The sequence below is a fragment of the Lates calcarifer genome, linkage group LG18, assembly GCF_001640805.2.
Source record: "Lates calcarifer isolate ASB-BC8 linkage group LG18, TLL_Latcal_v3, whole genome shotgun sequence".
NCBI classification, from domain to species: Eukaryota; Metazoa; Chordata; class Actinopteri; family Centropomidae; genus Lates; species Lates calcarifer.
This window is the reverse complement of record NC_066850.1, coordinates 14,566,019-14,576,455: the sequence shown is the minus strand read 5'-3', so window position 1 is coordinate 14,576,455 and position 10,437 is coordinate 14,566,019. Positions and strand designations below refer to the sequence as shown.

The 10,437-nt window shown below is 39.1% G+C and overlaps 13 non-coding genes across 13 annotated transcripts; 10 read left to right on the top strand and 3 right to left on the bottom strand.

Annotated features, from left to right (window-relative positions):
• Positions 1-463: 463 nt before the first annotated feature.
• trnaq-cug (transfer RNA glutamine (anticodon CUG)) lies at positions 464-535 on the bottom strand. Its single transcript has one exon. It is a non-coding gene; the product is annotated as a tRNA-Gln (tRNA).
• A 180-nt stretch (positions 536-715) lies between these two features.
• trnal-cag (transfer RNA leucine (anticodon CAG)) lies at positions 716-798 on the top strand. Its single transcript has one exon. It is a non-coding gene; the product is annotated as a tRNA-Leu (tRNA).
• Positions 799-1,282: 484 nt separating this feature from the next.
• Positions 1,283-1,354, top strand: trnaq-cug (transfer RNA glutamine (anticodon CUG)). Its single transcript has one exon. It is a non-coding gene; the product is annotated as a tRNA-Gln (tRNA).
• A 968-nt stretch (positions 1,355-2,322) lies between these two features.
• trnaq-uug (transfer RNA glutamine (anticodon UUG)) lies at positions 2,323-2,394 on the top strand. Its single transcript has one exon. It is a non-coding gene; the product is annotated as a tRNA-Gln (tRNA).
• Positions 2,395-3,230: 836 nt separating this feature from the next.
• trnaq-cug (transfer RNA glutamine (anticodon CUG)) lies at positions 3,231-3,302 on the top strand. Its single transcript has one exon. It is a non-coding gene; the product is annotated as a tRNA-Gln (tRNA).
• An 833-nt stretch (positions 3,303-4,135) lies between these two features.
• Positions 4,136-4,218, bottom strand: trnal-cag (transfer RNA leucine (anticodon CAG)). The gene has a single exon. It is a non-coding gene; the product is annotated as a tRNA-Leu (tRNA).
• A 224-nt stretch (positions 4,219-4,442) lies between these two features.
• On the top strand, positions 4,443-4,525 carry trnal-cag (transfer RNA leucine (anticodon CAG)). Its single transcript has one exon. It is a non-coding gene; the product is annotated as a tRNA-Leu (tRNA).
• Positions 4,526-4,792: 267 nt separating this feature from the next.
• Positions 4,793-4,864, top strand: trnaq-cug (transfer RNA glutamine (anticodon CUG)). Its single transcript has one exon. It is a non-coding gene; the product is annotated as a tRNA-Gln (tRNA).
• Positions 4,865-5,795: 931 nt separating this feature from the next.
• On the top strand, positions 5,796-5,867 carry trnaq-uug (transfer RNA glutamine (anticodon UUG)). Its single transcript has one exon. It is a non-coding gene; the product is annotated as a tRNA-Gln (tRNA).
• Positions 5,868-6,559: 692 nt separating this feature from the next.
• On the bottom strand, positions 6,560-6,642 carry trnal-cag (transfer RNA leucine (anticodon CAG)). Its single transcript has one exon. It is a non-coding gene; the product is annotated as a tRNA-Leu (tRNA).
• Positions 6,643-6,866: 224 nt separating this feature from the next.
• On the top strand, positions 6,867-6,949 carry trnal-cag (transfer RNA leucine (anticodon CAG)). Its single transcript has one exon. It is a non-coding gene; the product is annotated as a tRNA-Leu (tRNA).
• A 267-nt stretch (positions 6,950-7,216) lies between these two features.
• Positions 7,217-7,288, top strand: trnaq-cug (transfer RNA glutamine (anticodon CUG)). Its single transcript has one exon. It is a non-coding gene; the product is annotated as a tRNA-Gln (tRNA).
• Positions 7,289-8,254: 966 nt separating this feature from the next.
• trnaq-uug (transfer RNA glutamine (anticodon UUG)) lies at positions 8,255-8,326 on the top strand. Its single transcript has one exon. It is a non-coding gene; the product is annotated as a tRNA-Gln (tRNA).
• The last annotated feature ends 2,111 nt before the right edge of the window (positions 8,327-10,437 follow it).

Sequence of the window (10,437 nt, the reverse complement as noted above, 5' to 3'; positions counted from 1 at the left end):
AGTACATCGGCAGGAAACAATAGAAAGAAGTGCTTTAGTCTCAAAGAAAGTTAGTTGAATAAATAATGTTGCCTACTTTCTACATTAATCATAAGTAATAATCATTAAGAAGGTGCAAAGAGTCCACGTATTGAAAATTAATGACATACACGAGGGAAATATGACCTATGTTTAAATACACTTTAAAATGCTATACTGCGCACTCTTATATAGATCATATTACACATCAAACACTTGATTTGTTCAAATCCTACACAAGAACTCAGCCTTTGCTCTCATAAAAAGTGTAGCACATTAATCTGCAGCTGTAAATACATGTCAAAACCTGTTGTCTCTTACCTGTTCTTGTAAGAGATTGATATAGCTCGTAACCAAAGTATCGCTCTCGTGCTCTATCGTGCAGGTGTTTTCAATTTAATATGAGATTAAGTTTATAATACAACAGGTAGTCCCTGCTAAAACCAGGTCCCACCGAGATTTGAACTCGGATCGCTGGATTCAGAGTCCAGAGTGCTAACCATTACACCATGGAACCGCTTCAACATTGCGTTCATCTTGAGTTCGTTGAACTCGTGTTATATGGCAGGCTAGTACATGACAAAAGTCGTGTTTTTTTTTTTTTTTGTGTGTGTGTGTGTGTGTGTGTGTGTGTGTGTGTGTGTGTGTGTGTGTGTGTGTGTATATATATATATATATATATAGATATATACATGCAGTCAGGATGGCCGAGCGGTCTAAGGCGCTGCGTTCAGGTCGCAGTCTCCCCTGGAGGCGTGGGTTCGAATCCCACTTCTGACAGCACACCTTTTCATCTCAGCATCGCCTGTAGTCTGGCACCATACTGGTAAATTCTGAGAGTCTGTTTCATCATATGGTGTATAAAGTAATGATGCGCTGATCAAGCACATAGAAAGTGATATATGTCATATCTGTAGTTAATGAAAAGCCTCCACAGTATTTGAAATCACACATATCTACACATCTAATCTAAATTAATTCATGAAATCAATGTCTGAATAGCTGGATAAGAGTATATGAATACACAAATGAGGTTGTGTCCATATATTTTACCAGTTATTTTGATTTCATAAAGAAATGCAGTATCCTTATTCCTGGGGGGCAGTAACCTCTCACACAATGCCACAATGATTCCACTGTTTTGAAATGTGATCTTCTGTTTACAGTATCTATCAATAGTTGTTTAGAGGAGAGGGACAAATATCCTCCTGTGTCATTGTTACTGAAGAGCCTGGCAGAAAAGAACACGTTTCTTACATGTAGAGGTTCCATGGTGTAATGGTTAGCACTCTGGACTCTGAATCCAGCGATCCGAGTTCAAATCTCGGTGGAACCTGATTTTAACAGGTCCACTGCTGTACCATGCACTGAATCTGGTATTTGTTAAACACTATGTGAAAACAATTAATTGGTCCTGAGCAATAAGGTATTATTCACTCAATGAAATCAATAAAAAAAACTGCTAATTATTAATAATTACTGAAAGTCAGAAAATAATACAAACAAACCAGCTAATCAAGACAGCAGTTTGGTCTGGTAGTGATATATAGCAATGTTTCTGGTTAAACAAGAAGGATCTTGTGTGTGATGGTTAGCACTGTGGACTCAGACTCCAGTGATATGAGTTTAAATCTCAGTGGAACCTTATTAAAGTGAATTTAGACTGAAAAGACCATGGTAGTGTTGTTACATTCACACTGCGAGCCTTAGTGCTCAGTTCAGATTCACGGCTCCCCCCTGTGTGCCACACTGGAGTCATATCAGAGCACCATCAGTGGCAGACTGAGACCACTGAGGAGCACTACAGAACATGCTGTCACAACCCATCCCCTGTGTGACTTTCATTTCCTGTTTTATTTTGAAATCACTTCACTCTTTTGTGTCTTTTGTGGTTTTTACTTCCTGCCTCTATGTGTTTTCCCGCCTGTTTTCTATCACACCTGTGTCTCGTTTGTTAATCATTAACCTGTGTATATGTAGTCCTGTCTTCACTCTTTAAGTTTGATGGAATATTGTGTTGTGTTGTGTTGTGTTGTGTTGTGTTGTGTTGTGTTGTGTTGTGTTGTGTGTTGTGTTGTGTTGTGTGACAGGTGCACAATTAAATTAAAGTGTAACATTTATTATTATTATTGAAGATTTTCAATACCTTTGGTCCTGATAAGTTGGTTAACCTGGGATAAAAACTGATCTTTCAGTGAGAGAGGGAGTGACACGTGAGTTACATTTACAATCATTAAACAAACGCTGTTATGTTGTATACTGTTTCATATGCAACTGATCAACATAAACAGTCTTGTGTGTGTTGGTTCCATGGTGTAATGGTTAGCACTCTGGACTTTGAATCCAGTGATCTGAGTTCAAATCTCAGTGGAACCTGGTTTAAAGTTTGGTTAAAGGCAAAGCTGAGCCAGTGAAATACTCCCCAAGAAATCTACCTTAAGTAACCCAACGTACATTGGTGTGTTTCAAGGTTTATCAGATACCACACTCACCCACTGTGAGCACTGTACAGCAGACACTGATAAATTATTGATTCTCACTGATGAGTTGTTTTTTTTTTTTTGCCTGAAAAACATTAAATCATATTTATTTATTTTATATTCATATTTTACATAAATACTCTGCATATTTTTATATATCTCTTTTCAGGGGAGACTGCGACCTGAACGCAGCGCCTTAGACCGCTCGGCCATCCTGACTGCGTCTGTGTGTGTGAACACAGCACACCTGCCTTAACTGCTATGTACAGTCTGTCATTGTAAACATCACAAAATTAATCACAGTGAAAAGTTTTGTCATTGTTTCTGAAGAGCCTGGCAGAAAAGAACATGTCTCTTACATGTAGTGGTTCCATGGTGTAATGAAATCAGGTGATTTAATCTGCTCACTGAGACTCTCAGGAAATACAACCACATGCAGAATGGGTTCGAATCCCACTTCTGACAGCACACCTTTTCATCTCAGCAGTGTCAGTTACATGTATAAATGGTGCAGGAAGATGTCTGTGCTGCTGCTGTAAAGAATGGTCGTTAGATACAGTAAACTGTAACTGTGAACACTTCGAACATCATCTTTCAAAACAACGGAATCATTGTGGCATTTCCCACTCTACACTTGATTGTGAATATAGCGTGACACGTGTTGATGTCTTTAATCACAGTGAAAAGTTATGTCATTGTCGTTGAAGTGTCTCACAGAAGTCTTCTTGTAGTGGTTCCATGGTGTAATGGTTAGCACTCTGGACTCTGAATCCAGCGATCCGAGTTCAAATCTCGGTGGAACCTGATTTTAACAGGTCCACTGCTGTACCATGCACTGAATCTGGTATTTGTTAAACACTATGTGAAAACAATTAATTGGTCCTGAGCAATAAGGTATTATTCACTCAATGAAATCAATAAAAAAAAACTGCTAATTATTAATAATTACCGAAAGTCAGAAAATAATACAAACAAACCAGCTAATCAAGACAGCAGTTTGGTCTGGTAGTGATATATAGCAATGTTTCTGGTTAAACAAGAAGGATCTTGTGTGTGATGATTAGCACTGTGGACTGTACAGCAGACACTGATAAATTATTGATTCTCACTGATGAGTTGTTGTTTTTTTTTTGCCTGAAAAACATTAAATCATATTTATTTATTTTATATTCATATTTTACATAAATACTCTGCATATTTTTATATATCTCTTTATATTTTTTTATTTTCTATCTATGCACACACCATGAACTGATGCGTTTAGAAATAGTATTCAAACATGTAACCATACTCTTTATTGACCAAACATTACGTTGTTAAATATCATCAGATATGACTGGACTAATTGTGTAGGTGTGATTGTAAATAGTGTGAAGGCTGTTTGGTAAATTCAGCAGATCATTAACTAAGCAGCACTCACAGAAAATGCACTGTCAGTTGTTCACTGGTCTTTGCTGCTCTCTAGTGGATGTTGTCAGTACAAGACTGACATGAAATCTGTCACTGTCTATGTGCTTTACCAGCTGGTCCACTCAACAACACAACATGCAACATGTACAGAGCTACACATGGAACAGACACCCTCACACCTTTTCACTGCAGTGGCAGTACAATGCTGCTGAGATGAAAAGGTGTGCTGTCAGAAGTGGGATTCGAACCCACGCCTCCAGGGGAGACTGCGACCTGAACGCAGCGCCTTAGACCGCTCGGCCATCCTGACTGTGGCAGAGTGTGTCTGTATGTTTGGGGGGCAGAGTGGGGGAGGGACAACAGTGACAAAACTTTTCACTGTGATTAATTTTGTGATGTTTACAATCACAGACTGTACATAGCAGTTAAGGCAGGTGTTGCTGTGTTCACACGCAAGTGTAGAGTGGGAAAAGGGAAAACCTCCCCTCCCCCACTCTGCCCCCAAAAATAAACATACAGACACCTTCAGACACAGTCAGGATGGCCGAGCGGTCTAAGGCGCTGCGTTCAGGTCGCAGTCTCCCCTGGAGGCGTGGGTTCGAATCCCACTTCTGACAGCACACCTTTTCATCTCAGCAGTGTCAGTTACATGTATCAATGGTGCAGGAAGATGTCTGTGCTGCTGCTGTAAAGAATGGTCGTTAGATACAGTAAACTGTAACTGTGAACACTTCGAACATCATCTTTCAAAACAACGGAATCATTGTGGCATTTCCCACTCTACACTTGATTGTGAATATAGCGTGACACGTGTTGATGTCTTTAATCACAGTGAAAAGTTATGTCATTGTCGTTGAAGTGTCTCACAGAAGTCTTCTTGTAGTGGTTCCATGGTGTAATGGTTAGCACTCTGGACTCTGAATCCAGCGATCCGAGTTCAAATCTCGGTGGAACCTGATTTTAACAGGTCCACTGCTGTACCATGCACTGAATCTGGTATTTGTTAAACACTATGTGAAAACAATTAATTGGTCCTGAGCAATAAGGTATTATTCACTCAATTAAATCAATAAAAAAAACTGCTAATTATTAATAATTACTGAAAGTCAGAAAATAATACAAACAAACCAGCTAATCAAGACAGCAGTTTGGTCTGGTAGTGATATATAGCAATGTTTCTGGTTAAACAAGAAGGATCTTGTGTGTGATGATTAGCACTGTGGACTCAGACTCCAGTGATATGAGTTTAAATCTCAGTGGAACCTTATTAAAGTGAATTTAGACTGAAAAGACCATGGTAGTGTTGTTACATTCACACTGCGAGCCTTAGTGCTCAGTTCAGATTCACGGCTCCCCCCTGTGTGCCACACTGGAGTCATATCAGAGCACCATCAGTGGCAGACTGAGACCACTGAGGAGCACTACAGAACATGCTGTCACAACCCATCCCCTGTGTGACTTTCATTTCCTGTTTTATTTTGAAATCACTTCACTCTTTTGTGTCTTTTGTGGTTTTTACTTCCTGCCTCTATGTGTTTTCCCGCCTGTTTTCTATCACACCTGTGTCTCGTTTGTTAATCATTAACCTGTGTATATGTAGTCCTGTCTTCACTCTTTAAGTTTGATGGAATATTGTGTTGTGTTGTGTTGTGTTGTGTTGTGTTGTGTGACAGGTGCACAATTAAATTAAAGTGTAACATTTATTATTATTATTGAAGATTTTCAATACCTTTGGTCCTGATAAGTTGGTTAACCTGGGATAAAAACTGATCTTTCAGTGAGAGAGGGAGTGACACGTGAGTTACATTTACAATCATTAAACAAACGCTGTTATGTTGTATACTGTTTCATATGCAACTGATCAACATAAACAACCCTGTGTGTGTTGGTTCCATGGTGTAATGGTTAGCACTCTGGACTTTGAATCCAGTGATCTGAGTTCAAATCTCAGTGGAACCTGGTTTAAAGTTTGGTTAAAGGCAAAGCTGAGCCAGTGAAATACTCCCCAAGAAATCTACCTTAAGTAACCCAATGTACATTGGTGTGTTTCAAGGTTTATCAGATACCACACTCACCCACTGTGAGCACTGTACAGCAGACACTGATAAATTATTGATTCTCACTGATGAGTTGTTGTTTTTTTTTTGCCTGAAAAACATTAAATCATATTTATTTATTTTATATTCATATTTTACATAAATACTCTGCATATTTTTATATATCTCTTTATATTTTTTTATTTTCTATCTATGCACACACCATGAACTGATGCGTTTAGAAATAGTATTCAAACATGTAACCATACTCTTTATTGACCAAACATTACGTTGTTAAATATCATCAGATATGACTGGACTAATTGTGTAGGTGTGATTGTAAACAGTGTGAAGGCTGTTTGGTAAATTCAGCAGATCATTAACTAAGCAGCACTCACAGAAAATGCACTGTCAGTTGTTCACTGGTCTTTGCTGCTCTCTAGTGGATGTTGTCAGTACAAGACTGACATGAAATCTGTCACTGTCTATGTGCTTTACCAGCTGGTCCACTCAACAACACAACATGCAACATGTACAGAGCTACACATGGAACAGACACCCTCACACCTTTTCACCGCAGTGGCAGTACAATGCTGCTGAGATGAAAAGGTGTGCTGTCAGAAGTGGGATTCGAACCCACGCCTCCAGGGGAGACTGCGACCTGAACGCAGCGCCTTAGACCGCTCGGCCATCCTGACTGTGTCAGAGTGTGTCTGTATGTTTGGGGGGCAGAGTGGGGGAGGGACAACAGTGACAAAACTTTTCACTGTGATTAATTTTGTGATGTTTACAATCACAGACTGTACATAGCAGTTAAGGCAGGTGTTGCTGTGTTCACACGCAAGTGTAGAGTGGGAAAAGGGAAAACCTCCCCTCCCCCACTCTGCCCCCAAAAATAAACATACAGACACCTTCAGACACAGTCAGGATGGCCGAGCGGTCTAAGGCGCTGCGTTCAGGTCGCAGTCTCCCCTGGAGGCGTGGGTTCGAATCCCACTTCTGACAGCACACCTTTTCATCTCAGCAGTGTCAGTTACATGTATAAATGGTGCAGGAAGATGTCTGTGCTGCTGCTGTAAAGAATGGTCGTTAGATACAGTAAACTGTAACTGTGAACACTTCGAACATCATCTTTCAAAACAACGGAATCATTGTGGCATTTCCCACTCTACACTTGATTGTGAATATAGCGTGACACGTGTTGATTTCTTTAATCACAGTGAAAAGTTATGTCATTGTCGTTGAAGTGTCTCACAGAAGTCTTCTTGTAGTGGTTCCATGGTGTAATGGTTAGCACTCTGGACTCTGAATCCAGCGATCCGAGTTCAAATCTCGGTGGAACCTGATTTTAACAGGTCCACTGCTGTACCATGCACTGAATCTGGTATTTGTTAAACACTATGTGAAAACAATTAATTGGTCCTGAGCAATAAGGTATTATTCACTCAATGAAATCAATAAAAAAAACTGCTAATTATTAATAATTACTGAAAGTCAGAAAATAATACAAACAAACCAGCTAATCAAGACAGCAGTTTGGTCTGGTAGTGATATATAGCAATGTTTCTGGTTAAACAAGAAGGATCTTGTGTGTGATGGTTAGCACTGTGGACTCAGACTCCAGTGATATGAGTTTAAATCTCAGTGGAACCTTATTAAAGTGAATTTAGACTGAAAAGACCATGGTAGTGTTGTTACATTCACACTGCGAGCCTTAGTGCTCAGTTCAGATTCACGGCTCCCCCCTGTGTGCCACACTGGAGTCATATCAGAGCACCATCAGTGGCAGACTGAGACCACTGAGGAGCACTACAGAACATGCTGTCACAACCCATCCCCTGTGTGACTTTCATTTCCTGTTTTATTTTGAAATCACTTCACTCTTTTGTGTCTTTTGTGGTTTTTACTTCCTGCCTCTATGTGTTTTCCCGCCTGTTTTCTATCACACCTGTGTCTCGTTTGTTAATCATTAACCTGTGTATATGTAGTCCTGTCTTCACTCTTTAAGTTTGATGGAATATTGTGTTGTGTTGTGTTGTGTTGTGTTGTGTTGTGTTGTGTTGTGTTGTGTTGTGTTGTGTTGTGTTGTGTGACAGGTGCACAATTAAATTAAAGTGTAACATTTATTATTATTATTGAAGATTTTCAATACCTTTGGTCCTGATAAGTTGGTTAACCTGGGATAAAAACTGATCTTTCAGTGAGAGAGGGAGTGACACGTGAGTTACATTTACAATCATTAAACAAACGCTGTTATGTTGTATACTGTTTCATATGCAACTGATCAACATAAACAATCTTGTGTGTGTTGGTTCCATGGTGTAATGGTTAGCACTCTGGACTTTGAATCCAGTGATCTGAGTTCAAATCTCAGTGGAACCTGGTTTAAAGTTTGGTTAAAGGCAAAGCTGAGCCAGTGAAATACTCCCCAAGAAATCTACCTTAAGTAACCCAACGTACATTGGTGTGTTTCAAGGTTTATCAGATACCACACTCACCCACTGTGAGCACTGTACAGCAGACACTGATAAATTATTGATTCTCACTGATGAGTTGTTTTTTTTTTTTTTGCCTGAAAAACATTAAATCATATTTATTTATTTTATATTCATATTTTACATAAATACTCTGCATATTTTTATATATCTCTTTTCAGGGGAGACTGCGACCTGAACGCAGCGCCTTAGACCGCTCGGCCATCCTGACTGCGTCTGTGTGTGTGAACACAGCACACCTGCCTTAACTGCTATGTACAGTCTGTCATTGTAAACATCACAAAATTAATCACAGTGAAAAGTTTTGTCATTGTTTCTGAAGAGCCTGGCAGAAAAGAACATGTCTCTTACATGTAGTGGTTCCATGGTGTAATGAAATCAGGTGATTTAATCTGCTCACTGAGACTCTCAGGAAATACAACCACATGCAGAATGGGTTCGAATCCCACTTCTGACAGCACACCTTTTCATCTCAGCAGTGTCAGTTACATGTATAAATGGTGCAGGAAGATGTCTGTGCTGCTGCTGTAAAGAATGGTCGTTAGATACAGTAAACTGTAACTGTGAACACTTAGAAAATCATCTTTCAAAACAACGGAATCATTGTGGCATGTCCCACTCTACACTTGATTGTGAACATAGCATGACACGTGTTGAAATGTACAAGTCTCCAAATGTGCTGACAGCTCTGAGCATCACTACAAACACACACTGTAACTTGTCCAGTGTAAAGCAGTTTATTATAGACAGAAAGCACTGACGTTAACATTAGCATCAGTAACATTCATCTTTAAATAACATCAGCAGACAGTTGTCAGTTATGACATGTTGTGGTGCTGCAGCAGGTGAGCAGGACATCATGGGCTGCTCGTCCTCACTGGAAATCAATAAAGACAGACAAGTAGAATAAGAGTTAATAACCTCAGCAACACAACAGGTGAAGAATTCAACAATATATGAGTTTTAATGATTGAATGAAATAAATGTAAACTCATCTTTTTAAATGAGAGCGTTCACTCTGCATGCTGTCTCCTTCTCCCTTCAACTCCTCTCCTCTTCTCTCTCTGAAAGACTAATGACAGATGAGGGGAAACAACTGTTAATAACTTCATCAGAATGATGTAAAAAGAAAATTATATATAATTCAGAAAACAATACATAATAAATGTGTACTTATCTTTTTAATAAGAAGGCTCACAGTGAATGGTGTCTCCTCTGGTTGTCACTCGTCTCGTCTGGTCTCTGACTCGTTTCTCTTCATGTTGTTTCATCTCTTTTCTCTAAAAGACAAGTGGAGGACAAGGGAAGGTGACAGTTCATAAACAACTTCAGCACCAGGAAAAACTTTTCATCTGTGTAGGAACTCTGATAATAACATAAAATAAACATGTACTTATCTTTCTGTAAAAGAGAGTTTACAGAGCTCTGTACTGCATCCTCCCTCCTCTCCTCTAAAAAACAAGTGACAGATAAGAAGAAATAACAGTTAATAACTTCATCAAAATGATGTATAAAGAAGAATTATTTATCATCATAGAATTGTTGATGAAGACATATAATGAATGTAAACTTATCTTTTTTAATAAGAGGGTTCACAGTGCATCAGTCTCCTCAGCCCTGGTCTGGTCTGGTCTCCTCTCTTTGTTCCTCATGTTGTTTTGTGTCCTCTCTCTGAAAGACAAATGTCAGATAAGGAAGCTAACAGTTAATAATCAGCTTCAGCACCAGAGGAACTTTTCATCTGTGTAGAAATTCTGATAATAAGAATATATATGTAAACTTATCTTTTTTAGTAAGAGGGCTCACAGTCCATGGTGTCCTGTCTCCTTGTCCCTGGTCTGGTCTGGTCTGGTCTGTTCCTCATGTTGTTTTCTCTCTCTAAAAGGCAAAAGACAGATAAGAAAAGTTAAACTTAATAAACAACTTGAGCACCAGAGGAACTTCTCATCTGTGTAGGAATTCTGATAATAATAACACAACTACTACTACTATTATTAT